This window comes from Papio anubis, chromosome 15 (genome assembly GCF_008728515.1).
Source record: "Papio anubis isolate 15944 chromosome 15, Panubis1.0, whole genome shotgun sequence".
Lineage (NCBI taxonomy): Eukaryota > Metazoa > Chordata > Mammalia > Primates > Cercopithecidae > Papio > Papio anubis.
Window position 1 is genome coordinate 88,134,419 of NC_044990.1, and position 19,746 is coordinate 88,154,164.

Consider the following 19,746-nt stretch of genomic DNA (forward strand, 5'->3'; position numbering starts at 1 on the left):
AAATCTAGTATCACAAGATGCTGGGAAAATAGCTTCTATTTATAGCCCGGTACATTTCAGAGATGTAAACACCTCTGCTAATCGCTGCCCCTGCAGAAGGCCCTGGGGATTACTGAACGGCCCTGGAGAGCTGGCAGCCATGCACAGCAGTGCAGTGAGGGCTAACAGGGCTAATTGTGCTCCCAGTTTTTTTCAGAAACAGTGGGAAAAAAGCTGTGCCCCGCCCCCACCCATGGAACAGCAGAGGGCCACGCGGGCCTCCGTCCCCTCTCAGAGGAAGCAGAATCTTGGCCCGCAGGATAAATTTCAGCAGCGTGTGCACAGGGATGGCCTGGACAAAGCACCTCCAACTGGACAAATCTAGCCAACAAGATAACAGCAGAAAGTCTTGCTTTGAGTGGCAGCGTTACCACATGTTAACTGTGTAATGTGGGGCAGGTCCTTTAGCAAACATGAGGCTCAGTTTGCTTATCCGTAAACTGGAACAATTACAGCTTCTGCAGAGGATAGCATGAGATTTCAGTGAAAATAGAGTAAGTGAAGAACTGTCCAGACTTCTCAGTGTATCAGCCACAATTTCTGTTATCCAATCCAAAGTTTCTAGACGTGGAAAGAAACAGTAAACTCTGACTTATGATCAAGCAAAAAAGCATTCTCTACAAAGAGAGCCCTGAGATGATTCAGTGGCTGAATTTAGGAAGATAAGACTTTAAAACAACTATTACAAGTATGTTCAAAAATTTACAGGAAAATATGGTTATCATAATGAACAACTGGAGAATCTCACCAAGGAAATGGAAACAATAAAATAAGAACCAAGTGCAAATTCTAGAACTGAAAGTGCAACACTGGAACTGAAAAATTCACTGATGGGCTAATCAACAGACCAGATACTGCAGAAAAAAGATAAGTAAGCTTGAAAAAAAATCAATGGAAATTATCCATGCTGGAAAAAAGTAAAACGTACGTATTTTAAACAAACAGAGCCTTTGTGGCTACTGAAACAATATCACACAGCCTAACATACATGAAATTTGAGTCTGAAAAGAAAAAAAGAGGAAATGGAGCATAATTTTTTTCATAACAGCCAAAATTTTTAAAATTTTGGTAAAAAGCCAACCTACAGATCTAAGAAACTCATTAACCCCAAACAATATACATTTTAAAAATCACACCTGGGCACATAATGGTGATCATGCTGCAAATAAAATGACAATCTTAAAATCAGCGTGAGAGAAGAGATGCACCCCCTCCAGGAGACAGTGCTATGACTGATGGCAGAGGCCGGGGGACCAGGGCTCACAATGGAAGGCACTGGAAGAAGAAAAGTGTCAACCCAGAATTCGATGTCCAGTGAAAATATCTTTCAAAAGGAAGACATCTGCAGATAGGCAAAACATGAGAGAATTCATCACCATCAGACTTTCTCAAAGAAAACAGCTCCAGCTGAAGCAAGGTTGGACCAGATGAAAACTGGGAGGTTTGGAGAGGAGTGAAGAGTCCCAGAAATGCATCTGCAGCTTTTCATCTTAGCAGACTGAAATGGATCTAATGAGCCCAGCATTTCCTTGATTTTCTGGAATAGGTTTTTTGCAAAAGGCAAAGACAAGTGAGACTCAGCCCCATTTCTAAGGCAAGCCCAGTAGAGTCATTGCCTTTAAATGCTAGCCACAAAGTATGGTCAGCTTCATTTGTACAATGCCCAGGGCATCCAATGAAGAGGAGAAACCTTCATCTCTGCTTCATAGGTTGAACTGACATTCTGTGGACATTGATTCCACCTGGCCTCCACTGGAAAACAAATGTACCCTACATCCTTACCCAGAAAAAAGTCCTCTGCATGCTTCTCTTGTTCAGGATTACCCAGGAATAGGGTGTCCTGGCATGACAGAAGAATTGGATGCAGCAATTGCAGATTCAGACAGAATACTGCTTAAACAATAAAGAAAAGTCATCAATTGTATATTTATATCAATGGCTTAAAATTGACCATTGAAAATCTTGCTTAATCAAAACAGACACTGCAAGAGTCAGTACCTACACCAGATTTCACGTCAAAGAAGGTAGTTTTTGTCACAGTAAGCATGGATCTGTTTGCATTAGGGAGAAAGCTCCTCTTAAAACATAAGAACAATGATGTAATAGAGAAAAACAAAACTTGATTGAACCTTTCCATAATGTATGCATAGAGCAAAACATCACATTGTACTCCATAAATATAGTTATTATTTGTCAATTTAAAAAATTATTAAAACACCTGACATATACTCTTTGATGGATGTAGGATGTTGATTAAGCCTAATGGACTTAGAGTCCTTTCCATGTCAAGCTTCTTGTGACATATGCTAGGATTCGTCCTCCTAGACAAAAACCAATAAAAAACAAAAAATAAAAAATGTCTCCCCGCCCAAGATACAGACGTTTTTAGGTAAAAACTCCACAGGGTGGAGGCAGCCATCTAATGTCCACTGCTGGGCTTCCCCAGAAGAAGCAGCATCGCACTCTTGGTGAGGACAGTGACGCAGAGAGTGAGGTGGGGTCTGCTGGCTGGGGAGGCCCACTCTCCAGGGCTGCACCCCAGCCCTGCCAAGCAGACTTCTGACTCAGGCTCGGTCGTTCCAGGCACACACTACCACTAAATTCACTCACTGATAAAAATATTCATTTTGTGCCCATTGTATACCAGGAGAGCTTATAGCTCCAGGGACAGGGCAGTGAGCAGGACATGGTCCCAAGACATTGGGGAGACAGCAAGTGGAAGTACTTTCCCCCAAATCTACCACACGCTGTTCCCTGCAGACAGCCGCCCAGACACAGTATTGTGTGTTGTACCTAGAGGGGCCATAATCCAATTGGGCCTGGAAAAGTTCTGCAGATAAAGCAGCACCTCCAAGGAGACTTGCAGGACATTTAGGAATAAATGAAGTGGCAAAAGACACTGTCATTTCCATCTATTTACTCCATGGCCAAAATCAAGGTATAGAGAAAGGTCATCATTAAATCCTACAGATTTTCTGCAATTGCTTCCAACTCGTGAAAGAAGTTCATGTTTTGTACTTTGGGGAGGTACTAAGTGTAAACATCTGGGCAGCTTTTAATGCTGAGGCCTGATGCAATAATGAGTGAGTCATAACATTTTACAAATACAGAGCTAAGACCACAATTCTTCCCAAATGTCCTTATTCATATGGAAAAATAAATATTTGTTTAATATTTTTGGTTCAACCATTAGAGACATGACTTGAGAATAGAGAAATCTGATGACAAATATTTTTTTTCTGGCACTCGATGTGATCATCAGTGGCATGAACGTATTAACACTTAAAGTGTCATTGTATAGAATCACGCTTTCATTCTCATGATGTGATTACCAACTTGCTTCCAATCATTAGGGCTTGGAGAGTTGACTCAAGAACAATTGAGCAACCTCCAAATCCTGCTTCGTTTCTCAGCTGCTGCCTAAAGGTTCACACTGTTTCTCTAGTGTGTTGTAAGGACTCGAATCTATTGACATGCAAAATCTCCAACAGAGACTAATGCTTTAAAACTCCACATCTTATGGGCAATGAGGTCTGAGAGTGCATATTCTCAGCGTGCTCTTTGTGGAGAGGAGAGAGGGGAGAGGATGAGGGCCCAGAAAGGAATAAGCAGGGTACAGACAGGTGGGTTGGGGATTCGGAAAGCGGATTTTGTTCTCTTAAAGTGTGTCCTCGCGTCAGCCAGGATTGGAGGACTGAGATGGCAGCCTGGACTTGGATGACACCACACACACGCTTACTCCTTCACTCCCCGTATTTTGGGCTTCACATCAAACCTCACTCTCCTCACTGCACAGACAGCCTCTGACTCACGATGGTTTGATTTACAATTTTCCAACTTCACAGTGGCATGAAACCATTGCAACTTTGACATAATGCACAGTATTCAATACATCACGTGAGATAGTCAAGACTTCTTATAAAGCAGGCTTTGTGTGAGACGATTTTGCCCAACTGTAGGCTATTGTAAGTGTTCTGAGCATGTTTAAAGTAAGCTAGATTATGAGGGTGGTTAGGTTAGGTGTATTAAATGCATTTTTGACTTATAATATTTTCCACTTATGATGGGTTTATCAGATTGTAACATCATTGTAAGTCAAGGGGTATCTGTATTCTAAATGCAGCATGGAAATAGCAAAAAGATGACAGTTAGGCTTACAAAAAAGAATTGAATGCCCCCAGTCTCTCACACTTTTATGTATTACAAAGTACTAAAGTTCTCAATAAAGAAAGCCATTAATATCCAAATATTCATGACAAGTAACATTACTGTGGCATGATTTGGCCCCTGTCCCAATGAATACACAAAGTATATACACAAGCAATTTGTAAGCAAGAAAAACACAAATGTCACTAACAAACATTTAAGAAAATACTTGACCTCATTTCACATTAAAGCAATGAGGTATGTATCATCTTTTACCTATAACATCAGAAAAGCTGAGAGAAAGAGGAGAGAGTTTGCCTACCGTTGGAAAACTCCTGAACAGTTCTGTATGTCTGAAGACTGCACCCTTTTTGGAAAGAAATTTGACAATGCATATTAAAAGCCTGAAAAACAGTCATACAGTTTTATCCATTAATTCTACTCTTGGGAATCTATCCTAAAGAAACAACCTAAAATTCAGAAAAGGCATTAGGAAAAAAAATATTTCCATTACAGCAAGGTTTATCATAATGAAAACTTCAAAACAACTTTCTTACCCAACATCAAAGAGATGGTTAATCCAAACAGTACAATCCAGGGGTGATATTCAAAATAATTCCTAGCTGTATTTCATAAAGCATGGCATGGCCAATTGGAACAAATGCCAGCCCATCAGCATGGACACCAGCCTGTCACACAGATGTGCACTGACACAGATGTGCACTGAGAGAGTACCAGACTTGTGCAACCACACCTTGAATGTGCTTCAAAAAGCCATGGAAATGTTTATGAGGGTTTCCTAGAAAATGGGGAAATACTTATTATACGTAAATATATATTTGAAAAGAGCCAAAGACTGGTGGAGCTATAATAAAATGTTAACCATGGTCATCTCTGAATCTTGGGATAATAGATTTTTTCTTCTTTATGGTTGATTTCATGTTTATAATCAGAAAAAAATTGAAATTGTTTCAGCAGCATAGTTCTAAATGTTCAAATGTCTTCACTTATCTGCCCAGGACTTCCATGGGATACCATCTTTCAGCCTAACAGGAGTGCATATTAATTGATTTTTCATGCCCATCCATAGAACAGTCTGGAAAACATTATCCACAGTTAAAATAATTAAGAGAGCGATTGCACTTTTGTGCTTTATCAGATAATATTTCCCCCCACTGTTTTGTTAACATTTAAAGATTTTAAAATTATATTTAGGAGGTAAATCTAACTTTTGTAAATTAAAATGTTTATGGAAATAAACATGGATTCACATGCAGTCGTAACAAATAACAGAGAGAGAGCCCATGTACTTTTTATTCATTTTACCCCAATGTTAACTTCTTTCAAAACCATAGTACAATATTACAACAAGGATGCTAACAGTGAGACAATCCACCTGTCTTATGCAGATTTCCCCAGCTTTACTTGTACTGAACGTACAGATGCTGAATCTATGAGGATGCTCCTCCATCTACCAGCTGGTTAGACTTGAACAGGGTGCTTTGGTCAGGATACTCTCCTTATCAAAGAAACTAAAGGGGTTTTTATTTTAGTGCCCATTGTAACAGGCCTAGTTTCACAAAATTATTTAAGTAGAATAAATAGTCCCTGCAGTGCTCTAAAGAGTTCAATTCGGTGTCCGTTTATCCAAACCAGAGTGTCAGTACTCCCTAATATGCAAGTAGCCTTCTCTAGAAAGAAAGATAAACTAAATTCTCAAACTTCCCCTACCACTTTGGACCAAGTTTCCTACCACTTTGGACCAGGAGTGTGCTGGCCATAGCCATTGGTGATGGGCAGGGAAGTCAGCAGTTGAGACACAGATTATCATACAGAACTTCCTGAGCAAGCAACAGGTGCACAACCCCCGGAACGGAAAGATGAAACCAAAGTGCAAACCGTCCTTAGAAGTCAGTAAGCTGGGGGCCAGACCAGACACGGGACTGGCCAGAGAGGCTCATGTGTCATTAGAAGGTGACCTTCATCATCCGAGGATATTAGCCCTGTCCTTTCCGGAGTTTCAGATTTAGTGATAACTCCAGAAGCCACTGCCCACAGTCAGATGGATGTCACTTCATGGACTGTTGTTGACCACGAATGTTGTAATGAACACACTTGGCTGTAGGAAAATGTAGGAGTGTCAATTCAAGAAACAGCTGCACATATAAAACATGGCAGCCTAGCCATCTCTAATATATCATAGGCTAATCAGCGCTTTTAAAAACAAAATAAAAGGAATTGTTAGGAATATGAGTATGAATTATCCCATAGAAAGCACCTTCCAAACTGCTAGGAAATGCCCCAACATGGAGAGCTTAGGGAATCCCCCTGTGCCCGTTGATGCTAGAGTGTATAATGGTGGTCTCTTTGGGTGGTATACTAGTCTGCTTGGGCTGCTGTAGCAGAATACCACAGATTGGGTGGCTTAAAAACAGAAATTTATGTTCTCATGGTTCTGGAGTTCAAGGTGCTAGCATGGCTGGCTTCTAGTGAGGACACTCTTCCAGGTTTGCAGGGAGCCACCTTCTTGTTGTGTCCTCACATGGCCTTTTCTCCATGCTTGTGCATCTCTGATGCCTCTTCCTCTTCTTTGCAAGGACACCAGTACTACTGGATTGGAGCTCCATTCTTATGGTTTCATTTAACCTCAATCACCTCCTTAGAGACCCTACCTCCAAATACAGTCACACCAGGGTCAGGGCTTCAGTATATGAATGTAGGAGGGTACGATTCGGTCCATAACAGGAAGCTTTGAAAACTACAGGTTCTAATTAAATTTCAGAAGTCATTCAGGTACCATCTTAAAAGACCAAGTTCTTTTCTCACACTTAGAGGTCCCAGTTCTGGAAGAAAGGACCCTGGTGTTCAGAACAGCACAGAAAGCAGCGAGGCCTGGAGGTGCGCAGGCTGAGGGGATGCTTAAGTGGGAGCTGAAATGTGAGCACCCAGGGATGCCTTCCAACTTCCAGCCCTATGTCCCACCCTGACAACCCTCTCTAGCCTCACACCCGCTTTCCCCCCAGGAGTCAGACTAGAAGAGGACGGTGTTGGAGGTGTTATTACACCTGTACATGTTCCATTAATACATGTGGAAATATTTCCTTAACCTCACTCTTCCCTTTCTTCCTTCTCCCACCAAAATGCCACTAGAATTTTTGCTTATATGAGTTTCATCTACAAAGGACTCCCAGAATGTCCACCACATGTCAAACGTGATTATTGGCTGACCTCACTGACAACTTCAGATTTCTGGAAATTAAGAGGGAGGAAGGTTGAATCAAGGGGTATCTTAGGCAATATGTTTTGGGTGAAGAACCAATAAAATCAGAACAAAATAGTTGCCAAATTTGGATATTGGGATTTATGGGGGTCTTCTCCTCTCCTCCCCTTCCCTCCCTTTCCCTCCTCTCTCTTGCTCTCCCCTCCCCTCCCCTCCTCTTCCCTTCCCTCCTCTCCTTACCTGCTGCCCCCATGGCCAAGTATACAGCTCTTCTGAGACACTTTTGATGTGCTTCGTAAATGTTTCTTTCTTATCTATGGCCCCTGCAACTATGCAAACTTCTTTAGGACAGGAATTTCGTCTTAGATATTTTTCTATTACGTTGAATATCTCAACCACCTGCAATAGCTTAGGCCATGTAGTCAGCATACCACAAAAATTTTACTGAATTAGAATTAAACAAATTATTAAAGAGGTAAAGCTAGTTTTCCTTTAATGATGCTGATCAAAAACTGGCAAACTTAATGCAAGGGAAACTCTTTTCTAAACTCAAACCATCACTGAATAGGCCCTAATGTAATACAATAGTCATTAAGCACCTACTTACTATAGACAAAGCACTGCTAAGTACTCTAGATGATACAAACACAAATGAGAAAAATTTCTGTTTTCAAAGAGTTTGAAGTATAAGAGAAGAAATCAAAGAAGTACCTGGATATTTGTGCTCCATGTAAGGCATTGGCCTTGAAATCGGTATTTAAATGGAACATTCCCAAAGCTTCAGCACATGTGTGGCAGCCCCAACATGGTGCCTACCAAGAATCAGGGCACACATGAGGAAGTCAGGCCATTCCTTCCTTCTCATCCTTTCCTCAAATGAGAGAGACTGGTGCTTCTGAGTTAAAGATTCTATCTGAAAATGAAGAGAATCAGGCTTTGATATCTGTAGCATGTGAACACAGGAGGGCCGTTATTAGTTTACTATCCAGTGTCCACCTTCCCACCCACTTCTCCTTAAAGATGCCGTATGAATTGCTATCCCATTATCCTCCCCTGCTCCATGGGCTGTGGGGAAGGCTGACACTACATGGTGCCAGGGGTGACCAAGACAGCGTCTTTCCTTCCCTGGCCACAGCACCTGGTCGTTTGACATAAACCATCTGATCAGGGTTCCTCTCAAGATTGTTGCTTGGGAAAATGCCCTCTCTCTGTGGATTGTCCCGAATCCTTCCTAGAAAACAGGGGACCCAGCTTTCAGACGAAGCGTGACTGCAGAAGGCGGGTCTTGATGACATCATCTGGCCTCTGAACCAATCAACTCTGATATATGCCCTACTCTGTACCTGTAGCTACATGAGATTTTTAAAAAATCATCGTTTTTGCTTAAGCAGTTTGATTTGGGTTATCTGTTATTTGTAAAGAATCCTGATAGGCACACCATAGAAGGAAAGGCCCAGGAAATTTAAATCATCTTGGATAGTTTCTTCGGGAATCCTAGTCTTTTGGTTAGGACATAGGTGTTTGTTCACAGGCCTCAACTTGAGATGTTCATGCCAGTGCAGAATGGAAAGGGCTTGACATCTAAAGAAGAACTTAATGGTCTGGCACTTATCGTTGGCCTTGGGAAGTCACTTTTTCATTTTGACCCTCAGGTTCATCACCTGCAGAACAGGAGAGACGGTGTGTCCCTGGAGTTCTTGTGAGACACCAATCAATCCAATCATGAATGTGGTGGGCTTGTTCAGAGTGTAAAGTGGATATTAACAACATTTCGACCTGAGCCAATATACACTTCAGTGGAATAATGGGTGATAAAACCAACTTACCCATTTATGTGGAATCACTGGTCTACTTGGCAGAGGATCAACAGCTCTGCAAAACTTCCAACACAAGCTAGAGCTGTGGCCAGAGGTACAAGTTTACTTCTCACTCCTTCAACACAGGGCCGAGGTGCTAACCCAGCCAAAAACCATCTTTGGAAGGGGACTGAACACTCCCCTGCCCTAACTATTGCCCCTCTAAGTATTTTTTAATCTCAAATATTAAAAAAAAAAAAACCAGTTAAAGATTACAACCACATTATGCAATCCAGCATCTAAGTACCATAAGAAGAAATTAAAATTCTCCTTTTTTGGAGGTATGTTCCCATCTGGTAAACATCTTCAGGAATAGTAAGCATAGAGTCCACAGAGAAGAATTTAAAAGATGTGAAATGCATCAACTGTGTGTTTTCTACAAACTTGGCATTTGACGTCTCTTGTCCTCAATGTCTGGCCTTACTTCGTCACTGATGCCAAATGTTTAACTCAGAAAGATAAGATTCAAGAAGATGATAAGGGCTGCTCTGTTCCTCTAACACAGGAACATTTATTTTTGCCTCAAAGGAGCTTACAACATATTCAGAAAGGGGAGAGTGTACTCCCTGGTGTCCCTAGGAAGATCACATAAAACTAAATCACAAAGACATTAAAGTAATAAATCTTTCTTTATGTGGAACCCAAACTAATCACAGAAGTAAGATCCCAAGGGGAGGCAGGGTGAGATGGAGGGGAGGAGAGAAGGAAGAAAGAGGAGGTTTGATGAAGGGCGTTAATTTTTCTCCTTAAAAACAACAAAAAAACCTATAAACTGCTGTTCTCTCCATCAGTCATTCATTACTGGCCATGAGAGTCTATCCTAAGGTGTGTCCCTTGGGTGAAACTGCCTCAAACTAAACATTGCATGGCTAAGATAACAGACATGCAGAAGTAAAAGATAAAACTGAAACGAGATCTCACAAATATTGGCAGCAATCTTTCCCAAAAGTGAAAATAAAATGAGAATAAAGAATTTTAGTGACTTCATATATAGCTTATATATATTTGCTTTCAGGTATTATAATAGAGAAAGAGAAAAATCCTTCCTGTAATAAAAATGTAACCACTTCTCTCTCCCAAAAGAAGACAGAAAATAAAAGGAAATTTTTAAAAATTCAATTACCTAGTGCCAAACAGTAACCTAAGATGGATACCACATCAACATTAAAATATAAATTAACGCTTTAAGAGAAAACTATCAGTTCTAGAAGGAATGAAAAACTCTTTTCTAGGATACTTAAAACATCTTGCAGCAAATCTAAACAGCTGTGACATGGCCAAGAGCCAAGCTTCACACGGCATCCTGAGACAGGGGACATGGCCACTCCACATCAAATTAAATTTAATTCATCTACTAGAATCACCAATATTGAATGTTTTATTCCCCATATTCCTGGGAAATATAACTTCTGGATAGCACTCCTCTAACTTTTTCCCCTACCCAGAATGTATTCACCTGCTGTTCATTGTTGCAAATACATGTTAATGTTAAACAAAATAAAATATAAATAGAAAGGCAATTTATTGTTTCTACCACGAAATTCTAAAGCCAACAATAACCTCCATAATTATTCACTGCCAAGCTCTAACCCTCAATGTGACTCTGTTTGTAGATGGGGTCTATAAGGGGGTAACTAAGGGTGGGACCCTAATACAACAGAGCTGATACCTTATGAGAAAGGAAGAGACACCAGAGCCCCCTCTCTCTCTCTCTCTCTGTGTGCCATGAGAGGATGCAGTGAGAAAGCAGCCGTCTACAAGCCAGGAAGAGAGTCCTCACCAAGAACTCAATTGGCTAGCAGCTTGGTCCTTAGACTTTACAATCTCCAGAACTATGAGCGGCAAATTTCTGTTGTTCGAACCAAAATAAAATGTATTCACTTTCTTTGTATCAAGAAAACGAGCTTGTTCAGAATTTTTTAAAGGAAAGAAAAGAGAAAATAAACAACTGAAGTCTGAGAACTTGCTGGTATTCAAGATTAAAAGATGTTAGGCCTTGTTTAAAAATAGTGAGATTCCCCAGCTTAGTGATTTCAAGTCAAATCATTTGACATTGACACTTTGGGGATATTAATATCCACAATGTGCCAAGAAATGTGATACATAGTGTCCCTTAACTGCTCTTAAGGGAACAGGGATTTTTTTTAGTCTATATATGTATTCAGTCACACGTAAGCTCACTGTGTATTTAAGGCCATGATAACTTATGCTGAGTGCTTTGATACATGAACCACATTCATCTGATGTTTCTAGGAATTAAATTTAAATCAAATATTGCATAGAAAGTGGCAGCATTTCACTTCAAACTCTTCTCTCATCAAGCTTTATTTTTACAAAGTCCGGTGCAAATATTGACCATGTTTTATAAATTTCAAAGGATCTTGATTAGAGAAAGCTTTCAGGTAAACAGCTTTATTTATCTCCCTTAGTTTCATTGTAGGATTCTGTTCGGGAGATATTCATGTTGGTCAATTAACTATTTTTTCCTTAAATTTCACTTAACATACAATTCACAACGCTCTAAAGATAAAGTAACCCTATCCCTCAGTTAGCATCTTGGGTTAGCATTTTAGCACTCTCAATGGTGAACGGGTTTGGGAGAGGACTTACATGGTTACTCTAGAATTTCCATTTGGTGAAACACAATGAAAACAATGGGGTGGGGGAGGTTGGGCAGATGCAGGAGTTCAAGGAATTCACAGAGCAATAATGAACCAAAGCCCATATAGTCTATCCACGTAGGTGGGTGTTCACATGAGCATGAGCAGGGAGAGGGAGGCCAAGGAAAGGCCTGACTCCATGGCCGAGCTTGGCTATGCAAGACTTGACAGACTGTGTCCCGCTCCCTGTGCCACACAGTAGCCTCATCCCACGCCCTGTGAGCTTGGTTATGATCAGCAGGAGAGCACCCTGGCCCGGCTGAGTACAGCCCCTGCAACCAGAGTGCTGTGCTGCTTCTCAGTGGGAAGGTGTAGTGGGCAGTGCTGGGGATCTTCTCAGTCCTTCATATTCTTGTCGATGGAACCATAGAGTCACTGCTCTCCAGGATGTTTGTGATCCACTGGCTTAATCCTTCATTAAAAAAAAAAAAGGTGAGAAGGCTGAGGGTCAGTGAGGGAAAATGACTTGCCCCGCCTCATAGGGGTATTCATCCCATTGGTAGGACCAATGCAGGTGCCCAAATCCTCATCTTCCCATTCTCATGGAGTCAGCCTCATTGCCATCATCATTGCGGCTGGCCCTCATGAAGCACTCTATGTGTCAGGCATGGCGTTGAGCAATTTTACTTGAAATATCTTACTAACCCTTCAAAATTAATCAGTGCATTAAGGATTTTGTTATCACCGTTTTATATGCAAGAATGAGGATTAGCAATATAAAGGTCTCACAGCTACTAAGTTCTAGGGACAATAATTAAAGAAAAGTAGTTCACTCCACTACCCTAACCCTGAATCACTTCTTTGATTTCTACAAAGCACCCAGAGGATTGTTCCTTTCTCGCCTTAAATGGGACAGCCCAGAGATTAAGAAATTCATGTCTTATAGGCAATCTCAAGTCCAAGGGAAGAGGTGATGTGACTTTATGTTTTTTTTTAAAGTTTTATATGCTTGTTTATTTTTATTTTTATTGTATATATATTTAAGGTCTGTAGCATGACATTTTGACACACATACACATAGTGAATTATTACTACAGCCAAACACATTAACACATTCATCACCTCACTTAGAGATCTCGTGTGTGCATGTGGTAAGAGCACCTAAAATCTAATCTCTTAGCAAACTTTCAGTATACACACAAAAAATATCATTAACTATAATTGCACCTGCTGGACCTCAGAGCTCTAGGCTTATTCAGTCTACACACCTGAAAGTTTGTACCCTTCAATCTACATCTCCCCTTCTTCTTCCCCTTCTTACCCCTGGTAACCAATATTCTACTCTGTTCCTATGTATTTGACTTTAAAAACAAAAAAATCCACATATAAGTAAGATCATGCAAACATTTTTCTTTCTGTGTCTGCCTGTTTCACTAGCATAACATCCCCCAGATTTACCCATGTTTTCACAAATGGCAAGATTTCCTTCTTTTTTAAGGATGACATGTACACCCACAGAGAGAGAGAGAGAGAGACAGACACACACACACACACACACCCTACTGTTTATCTGTTCATTCACTGACAAACACTAGGGTGCTTTCCCCATCTTGGACACGGTGAATAGTACCGTAGTAAGCAAAGGAGCACAGATCTCTTGATGAGGTGCTGGTTTCATTTCCTTTGGGTTTACACCCAGCAGAGGGATTTCTGGGTCATGAGGTAGATCTATTTTTAATTATTTTGAGGAAACCGCCTAGTGTTTTCCATAATGGCAGTTCTAATTTACATTCTCACCATGGTTACCTTCTCTCTACATCCTTGCCAACTCTTATTATCTCTTGGCGTTTTTGGTAACAGCCATCCTAACAGGTGTGAGGTGGTATCTCATTGTGATTTTGATTTGCGTTTCCCTGATGGTTAGAGATGTTGAGGCTCTTTTATCTACCTGTTGACCATTTGTATGTCTTCTTTTAAAAAAGAAGGTCCTATTGCAAACTTTTGGTCATTTTTTAAATTGGATTATTTGTTTTTTTGTTTTTTTGGGGTTTTTTGTTTGTTTGTTTGTTTGTTTGTTTTCCTACTAAGTTGTGCAAGCTCCTTATATGTTTTGGATAGTAACTCCTAATCAGATGCATGGTTTGCAAATACGTTGTCTTATCCCATAGGCTGTCTCTTTCCTTTGTTGACTGTTTCCTTTGCTGTGCAAAAGTTTTTAATTTGATATAGTCACACTTGGTTATTTTTGCTGTTTTTGTCTGAGCTTTTGGTGTGATATTAAAAAAAAAAAAAAAAAAAAAAAAAAAAAAAAAAAACGTTGCTAAGGCCAATATCAAGGATTTTTCTTCTTATGTTTTCTTCTAGGAGTTTTACAGTTTCAAGTCTTATGTTTAGGTCTTTAATTCACTTTGAGCTGATTTTTGTATATTGTGTGAGATAAGGCCCCAGTGTCATTCCTTTGCATGTGTATATCCAGTTTTCCCAACACCGTTTATTGAAGAAACCATCCTTTCTTCACTAACATATTTAAATCAATCAATGCGGCATACCACATAACCTCATGGTCATCTCAATCGATGCAGAAAAAGCATTTGACACAGTTCAACATCCTTTCATGATAAAAACTCTCAACCAAATAAGCACAGAAGAAAATTTCTTCAACATACTAAATGCTATTTAGGAAAACTCCACAGCTTATATTGTAATCAATAAGGGAAAACAGAGCTTTTTCTCTAAGATATGGTACAAGGCAAAAATGCCCAATCTCACTTCTTCTCTTCAACATAATACTAGAAGTAACAGCAAGAACAATCGGACAAGAAAAAAATCATCAGAGACACTCAAACCAGACAGGAGGAAGGAAAGTTATCCTTGTTTTTGCAGATAACATGCAGAAAAAAAGTGTTAGAACTAATCAATGAATTCAATAAAATAGCAGACTACAAACTCAACATACAAAAATTCAGTGGCATGCCACTTCACCAACAACAATCTACCCGAAAAAGAAATCAAGAAAATGATCTCATTTACAATAGCAACAGAAAGAGGAAGATACTTAAGATCGAAGTTAACCTAGGAATTAAAAGATCTGTGCAGAGAAAACTGTAAAACACTAATGAGAGAAATGGAAAAAGACATGGATAAATGGAAAGCTGTCCTGTGTTCATGGACTGCAGGAATTCATATTGCTGAAACGTTTATATTACCCAAAGCAATCTGTAGATTCGTGCAATTCCTACCAAAATTCCAATGGCATTTTTCACAGAAATAGAAACAAGTAATTCTAAAATGTTCATGGAACCACAAAGGACCCCAAACAGCCAAAACAATCTTGAGGAAAAAAACAAAGGTGATGTGATTTTAAAGCGTTCTCAGCACGCTTGCCTGAAAAAATGTTTTATCTGCCCACTCAACTCAGACTGGAAAAGAACGTCTCGGCCTCCTCCTTCCAAATGAGTGAGTGAAGGTCCCCAACGGGAACCAGCTGTTCCCTCGTGAGTCCCTTACTTAATGAAGCCCTAGGGGTATTGGTGGTGTCTTCAGCTTCCGTCCTTGTAAAGAAGGTGAGAGCACTCAACAGAAACAGAGCTTGAAGAGTTCGGCAGGAAGGACATTTGTGAAGGCTCTGGTCAACTGTGCAGCTTCGGAACGCCTGCCAACTCTCACCCACCCCGTGCTCTTGGACTGGCTGTCAACACACCACAAATACAGACACACACCACACACAAACACCACACACACAGACACATACCATACACAGACACAACATCACACCACACACATACACACCACAGACACACACAGATAAATACCATACACACACCACATACACACACCATACACACACACACACACCATACATGAAACACAACACACAGGCACATACACACAGATACACACACACCATACAAACAGACACAACACACACAGAGACACACACCACACACACTACACACACACACACATACACCACAACAAATACAGACACACACCACACACAGAGAGACTCACACACCACACAGACGCACACCCACACATACACCACACACATACAGACACCCACAGCCAGTAGGTAATATGTCATCACACCCACTCATATCACACATTACACATACCCAATAATAATGCACACCATACACCATTGCTGGTGAGAAACACACCATATATACCAATACACACAGACACTTCCAGACACTCACCACACACACACATCACACACACACACCATGCACCACACAGACACACACAAGCACACACCACACACAACACACAGATGCATACACACACAAACACACACAGAGACACACACACTGCAGACAGACACAATATTGTCATTAGATCACACCCCAGCCACAATTCACACACTGACACACACCCCCCACATATACACAGATACATAAGCTAACACACACAAACACACCCCACACACAGACACACACGCACACCACACATAGGCACACGACACAGTCTGAACTTATTTAAGAATCTGCAAATCACGCTAGCTACAGAGGGGGAAGTACGCTACTTCACTTTACCTCACGTGAAATTTAAGTGTTCACCAAGTTCCAAAGCAGTATACATATGAATAATAGGAAACAAACTTAAAAGTAAACAAAGGCTGCTCCTCCATCTCCTGGCCCTTGTTATTTCCCATAGACCACAACATTTTAGGGTTCACTTTTCACTGAGCATCAAGAAATGGTTTTCCGGAAGCATGAATTCCACCTCTGTCATGAGAGAAAAATATCTCAGCACTCCTTGACTAAAAAACATAAACACAAATAGAGCCAATCCATTAATTCATGACCTTTTGTAGGACTTTTTAAAAACAGATGTATCTTTAGGCACAGTGACTTCTCACTCACCTTTTCATTTTGATTGTTTTAAAAAAGACAGAAAATGAAACCCTTTGGGTCCTCTGCCCACTGCATTCCTGTTCATCGATGTTGTCCAGTCTCTGGGGCAGATCGTTCAAAGATCTCTTTTGAAAATGCAATTCCTCATGTAACAGCCTAGGGACTGTCTAGAAGTCAATCACATATGACCTAGGGACCCTGTGTCCTCACCACCAAGCGTGCCAGTGGCCCAGTTGGTGCAGACACAAGAGTTACCACCGCAGCATGGATGAGCGCAGGATTCTGCAATGTGCTTTCATCCCCCACCTCCACCTCTCCCAGGAGGACACTTCACAGCTGCATTCGTCACCACCAGGGAGTCTAACTCACAAGGAAACACCAGTTTCCCTAAGCATTTAACTGACTTGAAGAACTTACACACAGAACTGCTTGTGTTGAGCAAAATCTAACTGAAAACACATTTACTTAAAATTCTCAGCAAGACTTCAAGCACTGGAGGGGTGGGGGTGGCATTCAGACCAAGCAGCTTCTAAAATCATAAGACACGGTCCTCCATCACTTCACACATTAATGGGATGTTGAAAGTGTGTGACGTTGGAGACCTACACTAAGTTATGTATTTAGAGAGCAGCCGTTTGCCTAATTACACCCAGATGACTACTTCCCAGTCTCTTGAGCTGAATAATCATCATTACCCGTCTCGTCTCACCGCCTATGATATGCGGTAATTAAAAATGCAATGGATTTGTCACTCAGACCAAATACCGGACTGTGTTTCTCCAAGACCGTCTGAGCCTCAAAGGAGACAGAAGAAAACAATGAGGTCTGCCATCTTACCTTCTCTGCCAAGGACACTCCTCCAGCATTCTAACGCCTGACCTTCCCAACCTTCTCTTTAGCCTGAAAATATGATTGTATCAAAAATGAACTACTTTGATTTCTTGATGAGAAACTGACTTTGTGATTGCTGGTTTCAGGATTAGGAAACCGTGTGAACGCAGGACTACACCGGTCCGGCAGCTGAGAACCACTCCTCTGAAATAGTAAACCCAGGCAGAGCGGAACGAGCTCACCTCCCGAGAAAGCTGGCTCACGAAAACACAGAGCTACTGTGGCAGTCTTTTCACTGCTCTCCACACACTTTGAAAAAGTCCTCCTTTAAAAAAAGCGACTCTGTTTGCTGTACTTTTGCAGTGATCCGGTATCGTTCCAGGCATAGTTCTGCGGGCTAAATTCTAGGAATCCACCAACAACCTTCAGAATCCCCCGATAAGAAATGGCAGTTGCATTTCATTTATGGCACCTTTTAATGGGTGGTTAAATTGGAGCATAAGAAATTATCTAAACAAGATGGCCATTCTGACAGCTGAACTGATGGAGAAGAAAACCTAAAAGACCTGTCTCGCTTTCGCATTTACCTCACCTCCCCAAGCCATTCCCTTGTTTTCTGTAGAACTCTATCAGCAGGGTAGAGGGGGGAAGAAGATGCTGACCATGTTTCTGAAAAATAGTGGCTGAAACTTTAATGTAAACTTCACAGAAACACATTGGAAGCCCACAGGCGGATGATGCAGGAAAGCATGGTGACCTGCGGATTCTGTCCTGAGGCCTCCCACCTTCTCCTGCATCACACAATCCTTCACGGCCGTTCTTTCCCCCAAGACATCAAACCGCCTCTGACTACCCTGAATCTCTGTGGCCTGAGAGTTCCACTGAAGTCCACACACAGAGGGAAGGACTTTGACTTCTCAGTTCAAACTTCCTTTCACTTTAAAAAAAAAAAAAGTTGTGTGATATCCCCCACTCTCCGGCATTGATAACCAGTAAGTATATTTGCAATTTCACAGGATTTGCCCAATGCAAAAAACATTTTTAAATTATCTACTTCTTGCTTGGAACAGTCTTATGATTCAAGAATTGAATCTTAGAGTAGCGTTTCAGGCACTGTCCTGTGGAGAGGGGGAGTAGGAGGTGGGTCCAGTTGAAACCACGCTTGGGAAGGAGGTAGCCCTCCTCTCCTGCTTGGTGGCTGCCCCCTGATAGGACACTTTTGAGCAATGTCTTATTTCATGGTATCTAGAAAATAAAAAAGGAAAATATAGTTTCTTCTCCTTAACCAAGAGAGCCCATCCCAATCCCCTAATCCTCCTTAAAAATATCCAAACAGGCCGGGCGCAGTGGCTCACGCCTATAATCCCAGCACTTTGGGAGGCCGAGGTGGGTTGATCACAGTCAGTAGATTGAGACAATCCTGGCTAACATGGTGAAACCCCGTCTCTACTAAAAATAGAAAAATTAGCTGGGCGTGGTGGCGGGCGCCTGTAATCCCAGCTACTTGGAAGGCTGAGGCAGGAGAATGGCATGAACCCGGGAGGCAGAGCTTGCAGTGAGCTGAGATCCGGCCACTGCACTCCAGCCTGGGCAACAGAGACAGACTCCATCTCAAAGAAAAAATATATATATATAATATATACATTTATATTTTATATTTATGTATTACATATACACATATATATTTTATATATATTATATATTTATATATTATATATGTGTATATATACATATATTATATGTTTATATATAATATGTATTTTATATATATATTTTATATATATATCCAAACAGCTCTTGTAGGTGCTTATGGTCTAATACAGAAAACTTGAAACACTGCAACAATGTGCTGGCCTGAAAGTCTGGGAGCAGCCCTTTCACATCTCAACACTAGGCCTGGAAAATCCTTGTTGTAAATGGACAGCTTAGATTCTGCCCAACAGTCAGGATTGTAAAGTTTATTCACGTGCACAGTGGTCTCGAAAGCACTTCTGTGCAATTAGGAGTGATTGTACTCACCGGTCAAATCTGACCAATAGATTTAATTCTCCAGAACCCAGTCAATATATTTCCCAAGGCACAATCATAAATACCATAAACCATTGTGTTCAAATCATAGTAATCTTCAAGATACAGGATGAATAAAATTCAAAATTGCAAGCCTACTTTCAAAAAAAATTTAGGTCTAACGATTCTTA